The sequence below is a fragment of the Polyodon spathula genome, chromosome 16 (assembly GCF_017654505.1).
Source record: "Polyodon spathula isolate WHYD16114869_AA chromosome 16, ASM1765450v1, whole genome shotgun sequence".
NCBI classification, from domain to species: Eukaryota; Metazoa; Chordata; class Actinopteri; order Acipenseriformes; family Polyodontidae; genus Polyodon; species Polyodon spathula.
In genome coordinates, this window is record NC_054549.1 from 26,639,453 (window position 1) to 26,664,635 (window position 25,183).

Genomic DNA, 25,183 nt, shown 5'->3' on the forward strand with positions numbered 1-25,183 from the left:
CCATTCAGTCCTGGGCCAGTCTTAAAATCACATCCCCCTTCAAATTCCCCATGGGTGCTATACTGTTCCAGATTCATAAAACAAATGCGTGACACATCAGTCGGACTGCTATTTGGTCTGTTTTCTGAGAACCTTGTATGCAGGAAAAATCTTTAGAAATACAAAAAAGAAACTGAACATTCAATGACAAATGTTTCCACTAGAAGTCTTTTTCAATATCTTCGACTAGCTAAAGGAAACTTATCAAATACAATGATAAATGGTTTGACAAGTCTTTTTCAATGTCCTTGAACCATTTCTCATTTAATTTATCAAATTATTTTAGTATTTCTAAATTTAGTACACAAGTGTTTAATAGCTACAGAGAACAGGTGTCTTGAATCCATCTATCTTGTATTAAGAGTTCCAAAGTTGAAGTTTGGAAGGTGTAACGTTCTCTTGACTGAGATTCATGCGAGACGGCAAGTGCTATAGCACTGAGGCCATAAAACTACGATGATCTCTTACATGTTACTGATTGACAGGCACATTTTGTTATAAGTGACGAATAATTTTGTTATGTGAACGAAACCATAGACGCTTAGCCTGTTTATATTTTGGACCAGACTGGATGGTAACATGGAGCTGCAGCAGGCCTGCTCCAATGCAGTACCTACATACAGGTGATGAGATGTGGAAGTTTTATAATAGTTTCATTGATTTTTAAATACATGCCTGAAGTTGGTAACATGAATGACACAACTGCCTTCAGCTGCATTTAATTCTCAAGCCAGTAATAAATATTGTTTACAAACATGCAAGTTGGGAATACTGACGCTACAGTTGCAGCCATCTAATTGCAACGACTTGAACACTCCCTCTTTTGTTCTCCAGTCTCATTATTTTTAGTGGTTTGGACCTCCACTCTGTCGATGCAGATAAACACACACACCCTCACACCCCCTTACACACAATTCAAGACAAATCACTCCGGATCTCGTTGCCTCTCCAGGTGTAAAACTGGAATTGAAATGTGAGCAGAATTAACCCTTTCATGACAGTGCTACAATAAACATACCATTATAATGAGAAATATGGAATAATTAAGCGATAGCCCCGTCGATGCGGATTCTACAGTGTGGTAGATGACAGCGACTGGAGTTATGTATCCCGAGAAGGCTCTATTGCTATTAGAAAACAATTAATTTCTCAATAAAAAAAAAAAAAAAAAAAAAAAAGCCAGGTAACCTTCAGCTGAGGAAAATAGTCCCTAGCATAATTAGAATAGAAAAATGACACACACCGAGAAGTTTTTATTATTATGATATTGCCAGATAAATTAATTTTGTAGGGTTGTTGAATAGTCTGTGTAGTAGAGTCGGACGCGAAACTTTTTTGGAGGCAGGACGTCATTCAAGCTGGAAGGGAATGGATTGGCTGGTGTTTTTCCTGTTTGTTTGTCCAGTAACTGCGAATTGAGCCTTCATTGCAGTGTCCTGTCACAGACATGATTTCCCTCGTCTCTTGACCAGCGTCAGAAAATACTGTTTAGACAGCTCTATTTTATAAAATTAGTTGTAGATTAGAATGTTAAAGGAAAAAGCCGGTATTATGATCAGATTGATTTTAAAATGTAATTCACAGTTAAGCACTTCAGCATTCCAGCGGGCATCTGTGCAAAATTAGAAGTCCGCTAGATCTGGAAGCTGATTGGCTGTTTGCACTCAATCATTTTCTAATCTTAAGTGCCTGGTTATCAAGGGGGTAGTGACACACAACCAGCAGGAGCTGGAGAAGCTGATTAAGTGTAATCAATCCTGAGATTCACTTCCATCTGTGGGGCTTCACACTGGACAGGTGAGCTCAGTGGAGGCAGGTACAGCAGTCTACTCTAGTTGAAGTAGCAGCACAGAGATGTGCTGTGTTTCAGCTGAACCACAGTCAATCTAATTCGGTTGTGATGCAAGTTTCATTTGCTGTGGTATAGCTGCATGGCTATGTACAATTAGCAGTATAACTGCATGATTAAGGGTAAGCAATCCAATATTCACAAGTTTGTACTGCTGTTGCGTAATACATTGTCAAACACAAAGAAACGTGATATCTTAACTGTTCAACACATGGATAGTTCCTATAATTCAATCGTCTGAAGCCACTCTAGTGAAAACTTTTCTATGGAGACATTCAAACTTTCCAGAGGTAGTGTATATATGTGGTTAAATTAGGAGGCTATTGAATGTCAATCTTGGAATTGAGGGATAATGTGAAATTTAGGGGCTGAGGGGTGTGATAAGGGTTGTGAATAGACAATTAATGCATCATGCCCAGCTGCACAGCGAGAGCCTCAACATAAAAATAGATATTGCGCTACTGTTATTGGTACCTAACAAAAAGGGAGGAGATGGGATGTGAAAATATCATAACTTGTTTGACTAAGATGTATATCCTGTTGTGGCAGGGCCCTGCCTGTAAATATTGTTTTGGGTGGGTTTGTGGTGGTGGTTGGCAGAGATGGGGTTAATTCCTATCCCTGCCAGATACATGTGAAAATGTGGCCAGGTGTTGATTGAATGATTTAATTGTCAATCAACCCTGGCCACATGGTATATAAGGGAGCTACTCTGCTCCATGAGAGGGAATTGCCTGGGAGAGGGGAGGCCACATGGAAGGCCTGTTTGTTAATTGGTTATAATTTGTGAAGGTGTATACCCAGCTTACTTTTTTTTTTTTTTTGTATTTTGTTTTGGCCCTTGAGCTGGTTATTTTTGTTTCTGTTATTGTGTTCATGACTTTTTGTTAACTTTTTATTGTGTATTAAACATGAGCAGCAGCTACCTTGCCTCCCGAGTCTCTGTGCCTGCTGATATCACCTGGGCCCGCAACGTCACACCTGTACATTCTCATATAGTAAACCACAAGTTATCATTCTAGCCTTCAAGCACTTCCCCAAACCCTACTCTTTCCTTATTTCTAAGCAGAGAACCTTCCTGCAGAAATCTCTCTAATCCATTAACTATTAATGCACCTCAGAAGAAAGGAAAAAATAGAAAACAAAGTACCACACCCTCCCTCGTCTCTCACAACATGAAAAGGACCAGACTTGAGAAACCACTACTGTTAGGGCATCAGGTTTATATACACAATACTCGCATATCGGTTGTTTCTTTAAGGTGTTTCTTTAACTGATAATATTGAACATTTTTTAGCACAGTTATTTTTGGAAGCACCCATATCACAGTTGTGATCCCTTTTGCAGTATTTGTTCTGTCCTGCTGTAGTATTGCAGTACAAAGTTACTTTTGTACAAAATACTGTTATGAAGCAGTTTACTGTAGTAATACTACAGTACTATTGTGAGGTGATTTTTAAAAAAGACATTTAACAGCACAAAATCATACTTTTAATATCATCTCTAATATTATGCTGGTGAGCCTCAACTTGGGTAAAAACAAACATGAAAGCTTCCTGTTAAATTAAATGTTATTTTTTTTGTCTAACAATGAGCCATCCAAAGATGTTTCTGTACGGGTTACCAATATCTTGTCTCAAAACAAAAAATGCATTCTGGTCCAAGAAAACATCAATGAAATAACAAATACATATTGGTGCTGGAATTTATATAAATCCAGTTTCATGACATATACATTATCAAGTCTTGCTACCGGTATTTCACAATAGCATCTTTTACCTGAGCACACCAGTTACCCATATATATCGTACAAAAATAAATGCTGTAACGAGACCACTTTCATATGAGTATTTAAGGTAAATGTCAATGCAGTATATGTTAATGTTTAGTTTAAACACAATCATAGGATCTTCAATACTAACAGTATACTCTCTACTTGGAACCAGCCCTCTTTCAAGTCACATGATCAACAGTACTTAGTCAATGAGGAATAAGAGCATAGAATGCTTGAGACCACCTTAGTGCCAAGGACAACAGTATCATAGTAACAGTACTATCCCACAATCCCAGGTCAATCAAAGTCCAATTACACAGCACTGCAATAAGTTTCTTACCCGTCGGACCTATGAACACTCCAGTTATTTGGGGACTCCACATAGGCTGCTATTTCTGGCATTCAGGATCATGCTTGGAGTATGGGTGCCGCTTGATTAGAAGGCGGGCACTACCCAATGCTGGGCTGATTCTACACACTACACTGATACTACATACTAGGTACTGCCTTCCAAGTGATCATGCTAATCAGCACATTTGTCTGTATGCTTCCATGCAGGGATGGGCCAAAGCTGAGACAATATGTCAGCAGGCATGCCTGTTCACTCTCGCATCCAGATTAGAGTTTATACTCTGGAGGCAGGGAAGAGCTGGCACTTAAGTCATGGCAGCTTTATAAAAGTTTACTGCAGTAAAACAGTAGTAAGCATAACATAAAGCGAGTATGACAAAGAACAGGGGGTTATGGTCAACCATGATTGTAGTAGAACAGCAAAAGTTCATGAGGCGAATCATACCAAAAGGGAAGCTGACTCTTCTGAGTGAGTGCAATCAATGTGTATAGTACCTTTCAAAACTGATTTAAATTAGTTCAGTGGATGGTTTAAAGATGGACACTTTTATAAATGACTTTTTGTTTTGCATGTAAGCTGAATATGTATCTTGCAACCACCAGTGTCTCGGTCTCCTGGAGGTAGAGAAAGCTCCTGAGGCTCAACAGACCTAGAAGTGGAACTTTTTTTTTTTTTTTTAACCTCAGTTTCCACTTCTCATCTAAAGAGACCATGTACATTTTCCTTTTAGTACCAAATTTCCCTATTAAAAGGGATCACCAACAAAACAACAAAAAAAAACCTCCTTTGTTGTATATGGCCCTGCATGACTTTAAAAAAATAAATAAATAAATAATTCCATACTCTATTCCAGTTGAAATATACCATAGTTTCCACATTTTGTTTAAATGTGTTATTGTAATATAAGATACGCCATTGGTAACCTTCAGACTTCCTCTTTGCTGCGTTTTTGTAATTATTATGCTTTAAATAAAGTTTGGAGGATCTTGTAAACAATCACAGCTAAGGGACCATGAAAAGATATCTGTCCTCTCAAACTTTATTCAAAGTAAATTACACAACAACACTGAAAAGGTCAACTGTGGCTACCCCACACCATTTATTTTTTTCAACTAAAGCTTTTAAAACTAGGATAAATGTCAGCAGTAATGAAACAGTAAGCATTATTTGAAAGCCAGTTGTTTAAAAAGGTAGTTCAAGTCATAGAATTGCAAAATACATCACAAACGATGTGTCGATTACAGTGCAGCATGGAAAAATTAACAGCGAGTCATGTGACCCATCATACAGACAGCCACAACTGCATTACAAAAAAAACCCTGCAAAACTAGGTCACACTGCAGCAGTGTGGATATCAGGAAAGGGTGGGGTTTTACTTCAGGGAGAGGGAGAGTCTGTGTAAACAGGAGAGAGACAAAATAAAAATATCACCCCAACCACCTTTCCATTCCCTGAAAGTTAAACTACCATGATTTTATTAGTGGTCATATAAATCTATAAACATGTTTGTTAATTATGCTAGTAACAGTAATATTATGATTATACGTAAACACTCATTTTTGCTTTTAGAGAAATGTTATAATATATATTGTTACAAGATTAATGTGCATAACCCCTAACAGAAGTGTTACCAAAAAGTTATGAATTTTATAAATACTGTGCATGACTAAAAAGGAAGAGGCACGCTGATTGTAAAAGGGTAGAGTTTGAATAAAGACACATCCTTTGTTCAAGGGGGTGCTTGGGAGTTATTTATCAAGATTAAAGACATTTATCTTCACTGTTCATATCATCAGCATAAACAACAACCACCTCTGTTGTAGTATGTAATGCAGATGAGGAAGGATAATAGCTTTTTAACACCCCCCCCCCCCTACTACCCTTACCAGTGGGATATGCTGCAGTGCCCAGCTTGGAGTGTGGAAGAGGCCACCTGGCAAATAGAGAAATGGTTACCAAAAACACAGTGCTACCCAGCAGGAGTGCAGACTTTCTCTTTCACACTGCCACACTTGCACTCATCCAAAATCCTCCCATCCATTTCAGAGGGACATGGGGAGAAGGGGGCTAATGGACTTCAGTCAGAGCAATATTTGACTTATTCGTGGTTCCATATGTGACAGACAAACATGTCTACTAGAAAGCTTTTCTGGAAATATAATCTAGTATAATATGTTATCTGTAAGACCGCTATTAGACAGTAGTATAGTGGACATAGTGGAACTGCGGACTGAGATGCAGTTAAGACTTTCAGTAGTACGTAACAAAGTTAAAATAAGGGTAATATTAACTGTCTTGTGTTATTTCCAGTAATCTATCAGAGGATACAGACTGATATTCCATGAATGTCATGCTTTCTGTGGGTTAAAATAGAAGGGGGCTGTGCCCTGCTTTTTCTGGCACCCTAGTATACAGTATAACTAAATATTTAAAGTGAATTAGATTGCACCTGACCTGTAGGAACTACTGCCTTTATATTTTCTGCAGAATTCCTACCCCCACCTCAACACATAACCAAGTGTTGCTCCTTCCATATGCAGCACACACTGTAGTACAAATGAGCAGTCAATCAGGAAAGAAATCTGATCTGGCTAATAGTGTAGATTCTCTGTGGAAGAATGTACAAATCACTGATGTGCTCTGAACAGACATGATGGCTTTATTGCAATTCTCTGCAGGTTTTATCAACCAACTACATGAAAGAATTGGAATCTATCATAACTGAGGAATGATCACATATTCTTCCAGGACAGTTTAAACACCATGTTAAATTAGTCGAATACTGGCTCCCTACGTTGGCTCTTCACTCCACTGACATAGTTATGGTATTTGTATGAGTTGTTTTTGTTCAAACACCCCAACAGTGCAGGTTTTTATTTTTTTGCTTTTTAAAAGTGGTATTGCAGCCTGTCAATCACTGTAGTGACATAGTGCTTGCCATTCAAAGAGGCAGTCTGTGAGTGTTGTCTTATGTGCACTGGCAAACAATGCAGACAAAAAAAAAAAAAAAAAATCCTGGTCCATTGGTTGGTACTTCAGGGTCAGGATCAGGGTTAAAAACCACAGCATCAGAACAAACCCAAACGAGGTTGCTAGCATAATAAATAATATTAACGACTGGAAATTGTAGTTTAATTAAATACATGTTAGATGCACGGACAGATTTTGTTTTGGAAATGCTGCCATAGGAATAAAAAGCAACAATAGGAATCCTGTTAATTTGCATTGAATTTCCAGATGGACCCAATGAACAGCCTGGACAGTTGGCAGCACTCAGACAGTGCTGGTAGGAGGATTGTTCCACTCTGCACCAGGGAGGGAGGTGAATAAAAGCCAAAGTGACATATGTGGGCAATACATATAGCAAGAAAAACTTGACCTGTATTTAGCACAAAGAGCTTGTACTGTAGCTGCTATTTTTTAGTATTAGATCCAGGGATATTTGTCTATCTGTTGGTACGTTTTGTTCATTCGTATGTCACACTTTTATATATTCACATTGCTGGAAAACTACTTATTCATTTATAATGGAACTTAGTATTCACATTATTTAGTAGAATTGTGAGTATTGGATTTGTACCTCATTTGTATGCCTAATGGCAAAAAAGGTCTTAAATACAAATGGTCATTACTGTTCATTGCCATTTCATATTCTATACTATTTTGTATATACTGTTCATAACATAGCAACTTGTTAATTTGTCATAATTACTGTTTTATCTGGGATATGACATTCATATTGGAGCTGCAAAAAATACCCTGAGCTATGCACAGGCGATGGCTGTTGGTGTTGATTCCAAGTTAAACAATTGAACAGACAGCTGCTTCAATGTGTTCATTGAGCTCCCAGAAGAGGCTAAGAGAAACGGCAGACAAGAGAATGATTTCACTTGGGAAATGGGCCTCAATCAATACCAGTGACCCTCTCCTCAGTGCCAGCACCTGGTTGCTATGGTGTGCTCAATCAAAATACCTGGATGGTTTTTCCAGTTTGAATTGATATTTCACTCAACACCCCAAAGTTACAAATGCAATACTTTCTGACCAAAGATCATTAACCAAGAATGAAGATCTGCTATTCTACTTCATGAAACAGAAAAAAAAAAAAAACTGTGCATCATAAATACATGTAGACCTAACTTTTCAATAAGTCTCACTCTTACCTTTAGTCTCACATTGATGCAAAAAACAGCTGTTTCTCTTTTTAGCAGAGAAATATTGCTGTGAACAATGCTGAGCTTTTTAAAATTTAAGTCAATCATGAAATGGAGGAACAAAACAAGAATTGGAACCCAAATAGCATGAATGATACATAGGACAGAACTAGCTATTTTGTACACGCTATTTATTCCACCTTTAACTTGGTACAATAAACGTGGGACACAGTAGTGTTCCCAAACTGGGCTTGGGAACTGTTGCATCTTAGATTACACTTCAGTCTTAATATTAATATAAACTACCAATACATCACAATTTCTTTGACAGTTGGTACAATTAGGAGTGTCTGCTTTTGCTGCTTCTGACAGAAAAATGCTTAAACTGGGTGCAGCTAGCGCCATGGCAACCTGACACACACTCTGAGCTGAATCAGTCCTGCTTTTCCATGCCAGCAGTCGGTAGAGCTGAATAAGGAGTGGTCGAAGCAGCGTGCCACTATTCCTCAAGAGGCTCCCTAGATCGTGCAGGATCAGTCTCCTAACCTTCTCTTATTTGATGCCTGGCGACCATGTGGATACACCAGTTGGCCTGGACAGTCCAGCCCAGGTTCTCACAGATGCTAATCTGTGAAAGTTTCCTGGGCTTCCCCAGCTGCAGCGCCTCCTTCAGGTACTTGATGTCCTTGGTGCTGAAGAGCCTGGGGATGCCCGTGAGCATCATGAGGGAGAAGAGCGTGATCAGCAGGTTGGAGTTGAAGCGCTGGTCCAGGTAGGCCCGGATACAGATCTCCTGCAGAAAATGAATACACATGTATGGCAAACAATTCTAGAAGACAACGGCAGAACCAGAATTTAAACAACACATTTGTGCTACATATTAACCCGGCCTTAATCCCAAAGTGTACCTTTCAATTGATTTGTAAACAAAATCCTTGAACATGCTATCTGGTCCTCCATGGGAAGTGAAATAATATTCACTATACCAGGGATTCCCAAACTAATTTGGCTCAAGACACCCCACGATGTTAGGCTACTTGTCTGAAATGCACCCCTTTTCCTGTATAACTGTACATGCTAGTGGTAGAATGATAGTTAATCTGACAGTCATAGGTCAACTAGCCACCACTTTTATATAAAAAAAAATCCTGTCTTTGATAATGACTGGATCCCCACTGGTGGACTTACTATAACTTATTATATTGTAACACTGCTATATTTGAAAACTGCTTGGAATTACACTATGTAACACAATTTTTGTTCCTGGGTAGTAAGTGTTATTTCCTAATTGCTTATGACTCAAAAGTATAGAAAATGGCTATTCCCCACAAACTTTGCTTTTGTGACCAGGACAGTGATATTTCAAAATATCACTATTTCCAATGGGGGAAAACGGGCAAATGTGTGTCTTTGTTCACAGTCAGAAAAAAAAACCCATATGAATCCAAATTAACATGTATTTATACTAAAGTAATACAAAAATGACTACAAAAGATTTAGAAGTGAGTAGTTTTTTGAGATTTATGATTATACTGTAAATGCAATTTTCTGACCTTATGTGAACGCAAAGACACACATTTGCCCGTTTTCCCATTGGAAATACTGATATTTTGAAATATCACTGTCCTAGTCACAAAAGCAAAGTTTGTGGGGAATAATGGCCATTTTCTATACTTTTGAGGCATCATGTAGAGAAAGTCTGGCGTGACGACAAAGGGGCCTCTCTCCCTGTTCACACCCAGGAATCGCTTGGTGTTCCCCATGATGTGCCCAAAATCAATATGGAACGGGTTTCCTGGAGAAATTCAGATACGAGTAAGGAGGCCATTCAGCCCATCAGTGTCTGCCTGCTTCCTAGCACCTGACTGACTTCAAAACGTTAAGTGGGGTCCTAAATGATCCCAATGGTTCAGCATCAACAACATGACTAGATAACACAGTATCCCTCACCACTCTCCTACCCTCTGTCCAAATTATACACTGCATTTCAAACTGTGTTACCTGGCTTTGAGCATGTCTGGTAACCCAAAGTGGTGGTACTGAACAGCCTTCTTCATTCTATTGAAATCATGTCAGCCCCTCCCACCCTATCTATAGTAGAGTAGTTGAATTGTCACATGGTTTCAATGAGGGAGACAATCAATCTCACAGCAAGTGCTACTTTGCTTTGATGGTATGCTGGTGATCATAACAAGCTTGACTAGTCATTGCTTTCATAGAGAAAACACACCCCCTACATAAGTCCACCCAAAACAGATTTTCAACTCCACAATCTGTCTCTGAAAATCAAGGCAAGCTTTCTTAGAGACAAAACCCAGACCTTACTGAGTGGTGTGAGTTGTTCTGCAGCTCATTTTTAGTGCTACACTATGATGATTGTTGGTCACAACAATGAAAATGTTTATTTTTTCCTCCAGTAAAGAAACACAGAGACTGGAGCCAATCAGAAATCCATAGCTGAAAACGAGTTAGCCAGTAAAAATGTGGTGCTTAATCCATTATGAATCACACCCTTCTGAAACATTGCCAAAGACAAAAAAAAAAAAAACCCTCTTACACAGTGGATGTAGTTTCATAAAACAACACCAGAGGGCTCTGTGGTCCTAAAGCAGTTTAACCCCTTAACTGCAGAGAAAGCATTTTTCATTGTTACCTAGCTGTTTTGGCAACACAAAACCTAACCCAATCCATAGGCAAGTTTTCGTTCTACTAGTTAGCTTGCTTTGCTTCCTCTACAGTTTAGCCTCTATCAGCAAAAAGCTATTGACTGACCAGTTTTATATTACCGAAGATACAGTAGTTTTATCTATAGGGATACGAGAACTTGCCAATACCTGATGGTGCAGCAACCGAATGACGGAACAAAGTATGAGGCTTAAATTAGCAAGGGACCAAAGTGCTTTGAAATCAGTCCCATGCATTCCTAGTTAGGACTGTGTTAATTTGAAGACAGACGAGACATCAGCACACTATATGGACTGCAGACAACCTCTCAGGTATGAACCTGTGTTACTGTGTAGGTTTACACAGTAACATTGCAGTTTCCACATGGTCATGCTCGTCATTTATCATAGTTTGTAATGTGTTTTTTTAAACATGCTTTGCCATTCCTCTCTGGTCTTTACAATGATTACCTATCCTTAACCATGCTTCCACTATGCTATTACTAGTGTTATTTGTGTAAGGAGTGTCCTGTGTACCTGCTGTTTTACTTGGCTGCCAGAATGTATTTCTCTGTCCCCTGGCCTGTCTGCTCCTACCTTTGCTAGTTATCATGATGTTGTCATTATGGCGATTCCCAGGACGTAGGTAGCAACACAGTACCCAGCGCAGGAGGTGACAAACCTCTTCATTGCTTGATAGTACTGCAGAACACAAGCACAGACAAGTATGGTAATGCTACTGTGCACCACTGCTGTAGTAGATTGGAGTGATTCTCACTGATCAGACCACCACAGCGCATACTGTACACAAACCACACAACCGCTTGCTCTAATGAAAAGGAATATTGGCTTATTTATAGGAAGAAACCAAATGAAAAGCTGATTGATTTATCTGTAAAGGATGTGATTAGACACCAGGGGGCTGTACCTAGATTATTTTGTAGTGCCGATTTTGGAAAACCTGTGTCTCCAACTAAATCAAAAGATCCTCACAAAAGGAAGGGCGGGGGGAGACGGTGGTAAAGCCGCTAATTACAGCTGCACAAACAGATTATTTGGATAAGCTCACCACAGGTGAGGGTCATTGCTGTTGATTGGGCTAATTTACCATTCCCAGTGAAACAGCTGAAGAGACAGCTGCTTGGAGGTGTGGCGATTGCTGTTCGCCACAGAGTAAGAAAAGGAGCAATTATCAGAAATCCACGTTGAATGGTACAATCAGCCCAACCTACAACAATGACCCTCACCTGATTGTTCTCCTCTGCTGATTTCAGCAGCAAGCTCAGTCCCAATAAGCAAATAATCATTTCATGCAGCATGACTGCTAATGCTAGAAAGTGGTAAGAAAACCTTGATTACACAAAGAACATTATCTTGCCTTATGAACTCAACTTATTGTTATGATGTGTTTTTACCCCAGACGTTACTTACACTGACTCGGGTGAAGCCCACTTTTCCTTCACTTGTGTTACGCATACTAGAACCCCACCTTGCTTGACTCTGTTGGGTCAGGTGTGGTCCTATTAACTAACATAGGAAATGGATGAGGAAAGAAAACCAGGGCCTATATTTGTGAGTAAATAAATTACTTGATTGGTTTGTATGCATGCATTAAATTCTGATTTATCAATTTATCACTGAAGTTGTTCACACGTGAACATTTACATTTAAAGCACTTAAAAATATTTAAATAGTTGTCTGTGTACACCACAGACTAGCTGTGAAGAATTTCAAAGGATAAATATTGGGATTTGCGTCCTAGGTATTGGGATGCAGGACATTTGCTAGGAAATCGGGACATATAGAGACTGACATGTATGACATCTGTTTATTAAGTAATAATCATAGTGGAGGTAACCAACATTTATATCATACTACTGCCTAAATATCAGTAACAATATTAATAACATATTTGGTATATAACGGCAATAATTTCTGAAATAATTATGTGACAAACATTGCAATTTCAGCAATACTTAAATGAGAACCTTATTTTATATATTGCATTGATTGTGGATGTTTAGCTGATTTAAGTTTGCTCTTCTCTTGCAGTACCAGCATTCTAACACAAGGAAACGATCGTATGCATAGTTAGTCAGCGGGCATTCTCATGCTAATGTCTGTGTTGTTAAATTGCACACTTTCTGTTTGAATGCCCGTATGCATGGTTTAAAAGGGAATACATGTGCGTGCACAAATGATAAATATAGGCCCAGGTACGACTACAAAATGGTGGCACGATAAATGAGCTCCACCACCACCAAAGTGAAAATAAAGACCAACAGAAAAGCTACTTAATCACGGGGCACTGAAACAGACCAGGTTTTTCAACTCCTCTCTCCTAAACTACAAATTAATTGATGTAAAGTGTGTGAATTGCGTGAATTATTGTTAAACGAACTGAGTTGTTTTACTAACTAGCAAAAGCACAAGCATTTAATTGAAATGCATTTAAATCATGGGTGTTAGATAAAGCCGAAGGAGGACAGCAATTATCAAAAGTTTATTTTTTTTGTCTTCCCAACACACAATTTCCTTCACTTGGCACTTCTCCCTGATCCACTCAAACAGCGTGTCCTTTTTAAAGGCCCCTGTCATCCTTCCTTTGCTCCTCTGCACAGACGCGATGGTCATTGCATCCCTCACTACCTCGATCATCCCTGCACAGACCAGGAAGAAAAACATGCACACACTTTTACACATTCCCAGCCTAATGCACAGAGCCACTTTAGCAAGATGTTATATAAATTCTCCTCCCTTAGACCTCTTTGCTGCCAAGTTAGACCACCCAACCTTACAAAAGGAGGACCAAGATGAATCCCAACTTTATGTAGTCTAGATCAACCAAAATGCTTTAACATTAGTAAGCGCCAGCACCATCTAGTGCTCATCTGTGTATTGCCAGCAATACAAAATGATTGATCCACAGATGATCACAAGATGGCTTCCATAAAGACACTTTGGCTGATCAAGCCTTTGTTATGCATGACTGCGACAGGCAACTAGAATTGAAGAGCATCTCAAGTAAAAGCACTTTGGCATAGATGTGGCAAACACAATATGTAACTAACAGCAATAATCCAAGTGCTAACCAAGTCTACCCTTGCTTAGCTTTTAAGATCAGTCAAGATCATGCTTCAAAGTGGCAAGCTGCATTGACTGAAACAGAAGTGGACACTAACTCCTGTGATTAAATGGGCAGAAGATCTGGACCATTTCTTCATATCCTGAGAGATATACAGTCAACAGTATGTGTGTTGCTGTGCACATTGATGGAGAGCAGTCACAAGCACCTGATCAGAACCCTAAATGCTCTGTTATTCCTCAATTCCAAACATGGAAGGCGGAACACAGAGATTACCTATATTGTAACCCGTGGAGATGCAGCCATAAGGGATGAGATTCAGATCAAGGGAACTACCAGATTGAGTCCATTATTGCCATTGTCTGCAAAACACACACCAGAAACAAGCGGATTGAATAATTTCTTAATATTTGACATAACATTGTCTTGGAAATCACTGACCTTAGTGTTACTGACAGGCTGTAGGGTTCAAAACACAACACATTACTTCCGCTAGCTCTCTGCTTTCTTTTACCTATTCCTGGAGTATCTCTTTCAACATAATCGTGATTGTTTTGATATTTTTATTAATACATCCCTGGTTATAAACCAATTTTGATCCGATATTTTCATTTCACGTAGGTTATCCACCAGGTCTTCCTGTCAAAATGTCTGCTGTGCTGCGCAGTCCCTTCTCGTCTATTATAAGCCGGCTGCATTGACTGGTGATTCTCTTTTTAAATGTTTTTTATTTATTGTACTGGGTATGTTGTAGTGTGTTCCACTTGCCGTCTTTATCCTGGGCTTCCCGAGGTAATTTTGTCTTAATTGGTTGTTAATGTACGATGTTTTTTTTTTAATATTGGGTGTGCTGACATTTTAGGAGGTGGGTGTCAGCCAACCACTGTTCTTACTGTTTTATCCATTAAACTTGTTTTTAGTTTAGTTAAGGAGGAGGCATTGTCTTTTCAAACTAGTAGATCAAACATATTTAGTGAGTGTACACTGGTTATTACCTGTCTTTTTTGTGTGTTTGGTATAGTTTCATTGTTAAAGTAAATTTCATCTTGGAATTTAGCTGCTTTATAGCCGATTCTGTTAAACAAGCAATCTATTTGTCCATGCAGATCTATGATCATGTAATATCTGACTGTTTTAATTAATAAGTAAACCAGACTATTGCTGCTGAGGGAGGTTTTGTCAATTTGTATTGTCCTGTTCTCCTAGACCCAGTCAAACACATGGGTTTGTTTTAAGGTTATGTTTGCTTGTGTTGAAAAGATGGTTGATTTATTATAAGCAATTTATTATAATCAATTTTCCATGGTGGCACTATAGGCTTGGTCTGGCCTGACCTGGGGAATAGAGTGATCAGGTTGTAGGGGTCAGTGAAGGCTAAACACATATTGTGAGCACACTTGAAGAGAACACTGTGCTGAGCACAACTGCTCGGTGTGCTGTTATCAGTGCAGGAACAAGGCATCCATAAACTGGGGTTACATTCGCACTTTGCTTATGTTCTATGTCTAGAACAACATTGTAGCACACGCCAAGAAATTGATAGTGCTTAGATATTGTTAGGGGTTTTACAAAGTTCAGATTCACACACATGCAGTTAGACAGGATATATAAAACAAGCACTCGTTTAATGAGAGTGAGACAAGCTAACTGAATCATCTCCTGATGACAGACAATCTCCATACCAGAGCTATCTCCCAGATAACACTGAGTAGCTGATCAATTCTGTTTGTGTCTAATGATAAAAGCTTACACTATAGAGATGTAACTTTTGAATATTGGAATCAAAACATGGAAATTTACTAACATATCCATTGGTATTGCATGCATTCATTTGCAGACATTAAATTAGTAAGGTGCCTGTTTTCCCTGTGGTGTTCTCCATCAGTAGTGCAGCCCTATCAGTGTATGCTTTCTCTCTTAGGGTTATTTTACTTTAAGTCACCATGTAGCCATCATTATGTTTTACTATGGTGCATCATAGTGATAAAAAAACTATTTATAAAATATTTGAAGTCAAAATATCTAACCAGGCTTCTATAAGAGGAGACATTTGGTCCAAGAGAAATTCAGAAAGTGTTTCAGCCTGGCTTTTCTGTTTGATAGACAAAGCAGATAACGTTTAGTTTCTACTTCAAAGCACTTGCAACAAAAACACTATTTTCCGCTCTATCTGGTAAGAGGTAGGTGATAAAGATCCTTATGACAGCAGGTGGGGTATTGTCCTTCTGCTGTGCAGGACAGACAGAAAATGGTCAATCAGGCATACAGGGTGTAGGATATACTCTAATATCCACACATGTGTTGCAAGTTCTGCGGCAGTGTTAGTTGACAGCGTTGGGGAAGATTACTAATTTTTTTTTAATCGTCCTTTGTGATCCGGGAGTAGTGACAGGAGGTATCCATGCCAGATTTGCGGTACCATTTCACAAAGATGTTTGCATTTTGAAATACCTGGACAGTGGCATAAAAGGACACCTGATGCCCAGGCAATGGACTTCTGTGTATCTTTTTTTTTTTTATCCTTTTTCAATGTCCAGAAGCTGTGCTTCGGTAAGTTCGATACCTAATAGTATTACTTTTTTTTTCACCACATGAATAAGTGTTGGTGTCTGATTCAGACTCATTCAAAATCTCATCTAGAGTTTGGTTTCCTGAAAAAGATTTCCATTACATGAACAGATGTTGAACTTCATGCTGATTTGAACTCAAGTGAAAATAAGAGAAACATAAAATAAATAAGTTTATTATTTTTGTTCTCAATTTGTTTATTCATTCTCTTCTCCCCTTCTATCTCTTCTGTTTATCAGCCTGCATGTTCACTGCGCATTTCTTCACCTTAACTTTCAACACCTCGTGCTTGCCCATGCGTATTTCGATCACATTGAGTGAAAGCCGGATGTGTGGTTGAGTCAATTTGGTCGTTTTGAATGTGCTTGTCTGTTTCGTGGAGACAAATGGCATTGAATAAACCCCTCCAAGAGTAATACATGGATGTATGTGGCTTTAAACCAGAATGGGAGAAAGTTTGCTTTCACTGAAAACAGTGGTAAACATCGATGTCTCATCTGCAACAAATCGCTTAAACACTAGGCGAGCAACCAACGTTTATGAAACAAATCACAACAAATTTATCTGTATCCTCCTGGATCAGACTTGAAGAAACAAACTAGCCTCTTTAAAAGCACACCTCAGCAGTCAGCACATCCACCTGGAGTGGGCACTAGACTAGATAATTAATGCATGTTTAAATGTTGTACTGCAGGTCTAACGTTCATATTGCATTTACATATCTTACGTCTCGACATAAGCAGCTACTGTAATCCCTTTTTGGTATGCAGCCTGTAGCGTCAGGAAGTTTGGCCACCCCTGGCCTATTGTATAAACTCAATCTGTGTGTGAATGTGAAAGCGTGAGAGTCAGTCGGCGAAGGCAGTAGGTAAAGGACAAACAAGGGTTTGGGTCGGGTTGCAGGTCTAATTAAAGTGGGTTGGGTCGCTAGGTTTAAAAAGATAATGAAGTGGGTTCGAGTCAAGTCCTGTAGCAGTGGGTCATAAAAATTGGACCCGCATAGGACTCTGGTTTGCGGCTCTTTGTTTTTGACTCTGTTTGCGGCTCTTTGTTTGAAAACACACTGTATATGCACCACACTTTAAAGTAGCATCCCCAGAACTGCTTTGTGCTGAAAGTCAGCTGTTCCTACTGCCTTGCATGCACCTTTAGAACCAGCATGTCCTGCCGCAGGTCATCCCCGTGTTTGAAGATGATCGCAATAGTGGAGCCAGAGGCTCCCTCCAAGACACCGGTACTGAATTCCAGCCACAGGGGCTTCTTTGAAGCCATCACCCTGCACTTCTCCACCTGGGATGGAATGAATTGGATAAGAGATAAAAAGTCTAGCAGACTAATGTGCCTTAATGTATGTTATGAAACAATTAAAAAATAACCTATATATTCATTGACATTTCTTGTGTAAATATTGTGTCTTACTTATTAGCCTTCATTTTATTCAAATCACTTGACAATGACCTTTCAAGATGAGGCTGAGAATTAGATGTTTGCAAAGTTTTTATTCTGCTTTAAAAGGGAATTTTTAAAAATTCAATTTAAAATTCAATAACATGAAAAGGTGTGGCAGTCTGAATATTCTTTGCCTACCCCTCTTTGCCTTTTACTTTCTCAGTTATCTAATTATGTATGTGCTATTTTTCTAGAACAAATACATCATCTGTTTAGGGAAATCTCGGTTCCATTTTCCAATTATCTGCAGCTGTTTCTTTAACCCTTAATGATGCTGCCAGCTTCATTTTATTTTTTTTTTTAAATTCAGAGTCCCAATAATTTCCCCCTATTTTCTCCTTGATGTAGAATGTCCAATTATGTTCCCTCACTGATCTCACAAATCATTTTTTCAGGCTCCTGGCCAGTAATGTCCACTGTAGCACGATGCAGTCTCTGGCAATTTTGCCTTCCTAAAGCACAAGGGTGCCATGCGACGCTCCCTTTGGAATTCCCAGGAAAGACTGACAACTTTGCACACCTGCATTTCCCTGACTGCATGACTTGCCTTGCACAAAAAGCGGCAGTGCTTTTACCAGACAAGCCACTCGGGTACACCCTTTGTTCTGTTTTTCATAAATGGGCACATGCACATCTGGTACAAACATTTTTAGGTAGATATGAAAAACATTAGATGATTCATTTGAGAAACTAAGAGAAAGATGGGGAATACAGAGAAACATATTTCAGAGAGGAAATGTAACAAAAAACCCTTGTTAATCGACATAAGCCAAGATTTCAAGGGAGAGTAAAAACTTTTCAAACTTAACACATCTTTAATTATAAAGCCCCTGGTTTTTCCCTCACCATTGGCTGGCAGATCACTCTCTCTTCTGGGATGATCTTCTTGATGTCAGTGATCACTTTGTGGAGGCTCTCCACCACCTGAACTTGCTTCAGGAAGCCCTCCAGCATCGACTGGCCGCAGCCCAGGAGGTACGCCTCCAGAATCACAGCGAAACGGACGCGGAAATATGGGGACGCAGTAATCTCACTCCGCAGGTACCAGAAGTGGCCAATCCTTTTACTCTTTTAACAAGGATGAAAAACAGGCAGTTAGGGCTTTGTTTTAAAAATGGTTGCCATTTTTATGTACGGGTTTTATTCATCCAAAATGGTTCTACTAAAGTGGATGTAGCTAAAGTTCATAAACCAATACCTGTCATGCACTTCCATTTAACATAACGGTCTCAAATGTGCAGTTCATTAAGAAGCATATGACACTGCTAACATTGTAAAACATGACAACTGGAACTATGCTGGGTAAAAAAGTTCTCAGTTTGCTTGCCCTGCCTTTCAGGAAATCTGTTACTCTTCCACATCCGAGATCATTTCCCCTCAGCAGTGTTTTCGGAGTCAAGCAACTCACTGGCTGCAAAGCATGTCGGTCAATAGGGGAAGCATCTGGTTGGTTTCTGACAGAAAAGGCCCTGAGTACCTGAGAACAATTTCGCTCTCCAGGTGACATGAACACGAAAAAGCAAGACACTCTAAAGCAAGGCCTGCAAACAGAAATTTCTTTAGCCTGATTTGTATACAGTGAACTTACTTGCAGAGCCCTTTTAATAAGGAATCTTGCCAGATTGCTGTCATGGTAGGGTTCAACCTTCAAAGCCTAGCAATAAGAAAGATGTGGTTAAAAAAACTTTTCAGGTGTCAAATCTCTTACCCCACTGCTGCAGCCCACAAGTGTCTTCTCAGGAATTACCCTGTAAGTTTACTAGATAGCATGCTTGCAAAAATCGCAGAACAATGAAGTTTGTCTCTTTATGTAACAAGCTACACAGATGTACTTGAAATTGTCAACATGTGTTTGTTACTAGTTATGTACTGTTAATGTTGTAATCTGATTAACCTTTCATGATAAAATTGAGTATAAACACATCAGAAAGAGAATTGCTGTTAAAGGAGCGGACGAATGAGTGCGGCTTTGCATCTGGTGAACCACAAACACAATGTGTGAGGGGACTCGCGGCACTGCGGATAGGCAATGAGATATGAAAGCTCTCTTTTTGGGTTGCTGAGGTTCCATACATTAATGTGTTGTGAATTTGAAAAATAAGGATTGAGTTTGAAATCTAGCATGTTTCCTCAATGCTTTGATTAACAACCCCAAAAAGCATTTAAAAAAACAAAGTAAGGTCATGTCTTCTATACAGGCTAGAAATGGATGAAAGCATTGATATTGCATAAGAAACCAAGAACAGAATCTACCTCAAAGGGATGCAAGAAATCAGTAAGAAATGCAACGTAGAACACAGTATTTCTTACATTTACGGGGGCAGGGGGACAGGTTAATGGTTACACTGGTGTACTAGCTGTACTTCGAGAGAAAACATGTTTGAGGTCTGTCTAAGTATTACTGAGCAGCCGTTACTGTTTACAACAAACGCATGACTTACAATTGCTGTCTCCTGTGCTATACGTATTACATGTACTGAAGAATGAGGTAGAACAAATTATTTACAAAATACTCTATGTGAAATCGGTAGAAAGCAAAAAAAAAACCACCAGAAAACCTTTATTGTACCCAAATAAAATGCACTTACTACATTGAAGCAGGTTTTTTGTTCCTACACGATACCTAGCATGTGGAAACAGTGTGTATATAATAAGTATCAGACTAGAATGTGTCAATAGCTATATCTGCATATTTGGTGATTTTGGTGGTACTAATTTGTGTACACTATTTTAAGAAACACTATACACTGTAACTGTACTGTGTTCAGGGCTGTAGTAAAGTCTCTTACAGTTCCCTAAATATGAAGAAATTAATTTGCAATGGTGTCAGTTTATGGGAAGGCCTGCTCACTTCTGAAATATGAAAACCATAAAACGGTTCAGATTATGATCGGTGTGCTGAACAAATCAATAATAAACAGGCACAGTCCCAACAGGATTGGATCAGTGCAAGTCTACTGTACTTTCTATATTTCACATTAACACGTGATACTGGGAGATACGGTCTCTACTGGCAAGCCTTGCCAAAACTGAAGGTGCATTTCTACTGCCTGAGGAGTATTTCATTTTTTTTGGTGTCAGTATCATAATGTTGGCATAGCAACATAATGGAGAAAAACACAATTACACTATCAAAATCCCCAAGAGACCAATTGATTTTATCTTAAAAAAAAAAAAAAAAAAAAATTTCCATATCTTATTTTACACACATGCGCAAGTCTAGGTATTATGCTTATTTATCTGTAAAAAAAAAAAAAAAAATTAACAGTATTTACGTGGTTTATAAGCATCACAAAATTATGAAATGTTCCAGTAACGACTACTTCTTTTTCTGCTTTGAATGCTCAGAATCAGAAAATAATTGGAGTTACTGTGTGTAGAAACATATTATAGACTACATATTCTCCGCCAAGTGCTGGGGTACATGCACGCATGCTTTAGGGTTATCTAGCCGATCCAGTGCTCTGTGTTTGGCTGAAGACATTATGAGAACAATGAAACAATATTAAAATAGCAATATCAAATGGTTAATTAACTACAAGCACGTTAAGGCATTGTAGGTATTTATTCAAGCCCTGTAAATAATACGTTACCTGTGTCAGCACCAACATCAATTTCATTACATTTGCATAAGCTTTTAATAGGTCAACCAATCATCATGACCTGCCTTCACAATTAAGAATTTTCATCAAATTAATGCAGGTAGTTCTGAAGAAAAAAAGAACACACTTACAATTGGATGAATGATACTTGAGATGTAGCCAAAACAAATTCAATGTGACATTGTCATACAGTCAAGGAAGCTTTGCTTCGTGTCCTGACTGAGAAGTTGCTGGTCTTTGCTAGGGATTGAAAAGGGAGGGCTGCCTTGCATTGACTCTGCCGCTCCCAAACATTAAGGAAGCAAAAATCGCCATAAACTTTCTCCTCACAGCACTACAGTGGCTCCTACTGGCCAGGCGCCAGTCAGCTCAAAGCAGACACATGCATGGCTGGCTCTCGTTTTCCAGGGGCCACTGGGTCACCACTGTAGAACTTCTGAGAATAAAGGAGAGTAATAGCAGCATGCGTCTGTAGCCTTGACAAATCAAATTGAATATAGCTAAACCGAACCTGCTATCTATTCTCAGTCTACATAACAAAGGAGCTAAAAATCACGAGCTCATCTCCCCCAAATATGAAACTTTGCAGGTCATTGTGACCTCAGTTTTCACAGTACTGACAACAATGACCGATTGGCTATTGAAGGCTAGGTTTGTTTGTTTTTAAATTGAACGAGAAGTCTCTGCTGTATACTTAATCTGTATCATTTGCTGAATATTTTATTTGTATAGAGATTAATATCACACGTTCTATTGAAAGAGATGAACACTTAACATCACTGAAGCTGATCTGTGTCTAATTTGCTGTTTCGTGGTGGTGTTTCAATTTATTCCATTCTGCACTGACACAACACATGGGTACTATAATTAATTCAAGAGAGCAATTAAAAATGTATGATTAATGTTACTTTAAGTCAATTTTCCTGAATTCAAAAATTTCCTAATGGAGCTTCATGATTTAACACATACTGTAACACCCAAAAAATCACTGCTACAGATACACAGTAAATATTGACTTATGCAAAGTCCTTTTAAATATCACTGCCGAGGGAGACACATTACAGTGGAGGTGTCTGTTAAGCTGAGGGAATACAAAGCCACTTTTTTTCAGGAACAGTGACTTGAAACCTGGTTCCAGGATACATAGTTTTGAGGCAGCTTTGCTTTATCAAACCCCAAGTCTTCTCCACTGTACCTTGCAGTGGCCCAAAACCTGGTCTGAAACCAAGTTCTAAGCCACAAAGTGTGTTTCTGTTCCCTCAGCTTTTGTCTCTATGCCTATCATAGTTTTTACTATATCCGGAGAAAAGTACTTCTACCCACTTGGGATGGTATTTCTTTTGCAACATATGATTAAGAACTGTTTTGAATCTATATCCCCAGCTTCACATTGTATCTAAATTTGTCCCACTATTATATTGCAAAGCCCATTGTCAGTCTTTGAGAAACTTAACTGACACAAAACGAGATAGCTGAAGTATAGACTAGCGACAACTACCAACAATCGCTGCCCACATTTCAAATTCAGCAGATTTGTAACTGTCAGCTAAATGAAATGGCCAACCACTGAATAATGCTGTGTGAAGAACATATAGTGACTATATCAGTGGCAGGACAAAATAAAATATAAATGCTAGACGCAACACTACCACCATCGGCAGCCAGGACAGCCCGATTCTATGAGACAGTGAATTGTACTGGAGGGTTATGTGACCATTTCTCAATGTCTCCTGGATATGAAAACAAGACCCCTATCTGCTGTCTTCCTCCTTGTGATAGGGCAGCTTTGATATGTTTCAGAATACATGATTTCCTTTACCCTTCACACTAATCCCATTTACACCAAGTCTGTGCTGTATTTACCAAGTGTTTCTATTTTTTTTCTCAATCCCCTGTGCGTATTGAATAGTTATCTGAACCAGTTAAAGCAGGTATCTCATCAGCTCATCGTTATGCAGTCTCTCCAGTCTCTTAATGGACATCCTCCTAACATGCTCATCGGCAAAGTGAATGCTGAGGAGCTCCAGAGCAATAGCAATAACTAAGTCCAGTGGATGTCCTGCACGGCTATGGGGTCACCCCAATTAATTGTACTCAAGAACTTTGGTAAGGAGACACCATACTGGGAACATTCCTCCTTGAACCCCCTGAAAAGGTCCTTACTTGTTAGACCTGGGGTGGGAGGGGAATTGTCCCCCGGTGACAGATGCTGGAGTAATGCAAGAAGGGTTGGATGCTGTGCTATGTGGAAGTACAACTGGGAAGCGATAGCTGTCCATGATGATGCTTATAGCCATCGAGTTAGCAGCATCTGGGTTGGTTTTAGAGGACATTTTGTCTACATCATAAGTGAACAAGTTCTCCTCATTTTCAGGGAATGGCCACATGTGAAGTATATATTCCCCCTGGCAGAGAAGTGACCTATGATCGATTAATAGTAGGTTCACAAAGTACAAAGTCCTGGCTTTATGTTTATAATCTGCAGTCCTTGTTCCTTGGGGTTGGGACCTGCTTTCCCGCATTATATTGCCTTCGTTGACTATTCCATTCACTGTGAAGCCCAGTCGTGCCCCTCTTGGCACATTAAGTAAAAAGTCAAACTCCAACCACACATTCCACAGAACTTCATTAGTGAAGGGCATGGGCTTCGACTGAACTGAAGACGAGACAGTCCTTCCATGGCTGGCTTCTATGTAGACATTGGGAGGGACTTTGCTTGGCAGTTCCGGGATGTCTACCAAGTAGTTTTGCAGTCCCAGAGGGAAATCCTCAGAATCTGGTTGATGTCTTTGTTCTCCAGAGCCAGTTCTTCATGGGTGTTGGCTAGCCCAGTATAATTGTCCACCAGCGGCCAGTCTTCCACTAGGACCTCATTCTCTTGTAAAGTCGGAGTGGGTAACACAGACAACTGGATTTCCTGCTTAGTTTTGAGGCATTGTCGGATCCATAGAAAGTCTGATAGTGGACGGTCTCCTGTGATATATTCCTCTCTCCCACATACCTTAAGAACAAAGCTACTCTCTGTATGTCCAACAGGCATGCCCTTTTCAGCCATCCTCTTCAGCAAGCTTTTTATGAGAGAAGTTGGGAGCTCCTTGATGTTTGCTTTTAATTTATGGCTCATTCCATTTTAATGGACTGTGATTGCTACCACGTAGTTGAGCATGGTTTCCAGGTCTTTTGGAATTTGGGGTGGAGGCTACCCAAGGTTCTGTGGCATATGCCCAGTAGTCCCAATTTCTGATCTCCAACCTTCTAGTCGATGCCAGCTTCCTACGGGCAAAGCTAAACTCATCCAACTGGTTCTCCATCTCCATATTAATGTCATGCCCAATCATGTAACTCTGGTCTTTCTGAAACCTTAAACTATCCTCTGTCTTTGGGATTTGCCTTCACAATAATTGTCCCCTTATTCATGCCCTGTAAAACTGAATACCTCACGGAGTCCAGCGTCTTCAGGATCTGGTAGTGCTCTGGTAGAGCAGCTGGTAGGACTCGGGGTCACTGATGTGGTAAATCTCAGGGTGACAGTTCTTCTCCTTCTGTATCCAGATGTAAAGGCACAGCTGACGTACGTTTGCCAGGGAGTTCACCTCCACTGTGATGATCTCATTGGTGTCATGGTTTGCCTTTTTTGTTGGAAGCACG

At 39.4% G+C, this 25,183-nt stretch overlaps 1 pseudogene; it reads right to left on the reverse strand.

Annotated features, from left to right (window-relative positions):
• Positions 1–8,709: 8,709 nt before the first annotated feature.
• LOC121328997 lies at positions 8,710–24,873 on the reverse strand (annotated as a pseudogene).
• Between the last annotated feature and the right edge of the window lie 310 nt (positions 24,874–25,183).